Source organism: Amphimedon queenslandica, unplaced genomic scaffold (assembly GCF_000090795.2).
Source record: "Amphimedon queenslandica unplaced genomic scaffold, v1.1 AMPQUscaffold_8092_Cont19961, whole genome shotgun sequence".
NCBI lineage: Eukaryota > Metazoa > Porifera > Demospongiae > Haplosclerida > Niphatidae > Amphimedon > Amphimedon queenslandica.
In genome coordinates, this window is record NW_003551628.1 from 1 (window position 1) to 1000 (window position 1000).

The 1000-nt window shown below is 28.8% G+C and overlaps 1 long non-coding RNA gene across 1 annotated transcript; it reads right to left on the reverse strand.

Moving 5' to 3' along the window:
* Positions 1-6: 6 nt before the first annotated feature.
* LOC109591473 (uncharacterized) lies at positions 7-358 on the reverse strand. Its single transcript, XR_002189832.1, has 3 exons — positions 269-358; positions 110-228; positions 7-53 (listed from the first exon to the last, which is right to left on the reverse strand). It is a non-coding gene; the product is annotated as an uncharacterized LOC109591473 (long non-coding RNA).
* Between the last annotated feature and the right edge of the window lie 642 nt (positions 359-1000).

Sequence of the window (1000 nt, forward strand, 5' to 3'; positions counted from 1 at the left end):
TTTGAAATAGTAGTTATATTGAGCTTTAGAATCCAGCCTAAAAAGTAGTTATCCTACGTAATAAATGTAAAAATTATAATTACTTCTAGTATATTTATTTTTGTCATACCTGGGGTAGGAATGCCACACTTTTTTTGCGGATCCCTTTTCAATGCTTGTAAATCATTGTAAAGAGTTGCTTAGCACTAAGCAACTCTGGTTGCAACGCTAATAGTTATTGTCTTCCACCTATATAAAAATGATATTCCATTTCAATAGCAAATTGTACCTGAAACTGTGAAGCATGAGAGTCATAAGCCATTGCCTCAAAAATTTTGAAGTTATCTAATAAACAATGTTATGACAGAGCATAACCATTACAATATAGAATTTATACTTGGACAACATATCGGAACACTCCATCACAATACAGTATGATGTATAGGCAAACTAAAAGTCAATTAATTTTAACAATAACATATTAGATATGCATAATTTGCACAGATAAGCACCACAGTCAATGGAACTGTCTTGTTTGGGTACAAACTGTTGCAATAATAAACTAAAATTTGTAAGTTTGTACATACCACTTCATAGTATGTTTGTATAGTCTGAAAAGTTAAACTTCTGCGTGTGCACCCCTACCTTTTTTCAAATACATTGACAACACACTATTCAATTTGAACAACAAAACATTAATTCAAATAAAATTTTGATTCATACCAGCACTTGCTTGTTTTGTCACAGTAAAATATTTTTCAATAGAATTAAAATTTAAAAATTGATTTATGAGGCTTAATATCCTATACAAATCCGCTATTAACATTGTAGACATTTAAATTAAAAAAAAAACTTACAATTAAAATCTAGTGGCTTCTGACATGACAAGGCATTACAATAGATTCAACTTCACTTACATCATATATAATCCTAATTTTATAGTGTTAAAACATAAATATTATTTGTACAGCTGTGATGAAATAACTTACATAAAAGTATTGCAACCAATTTACTAAAGATT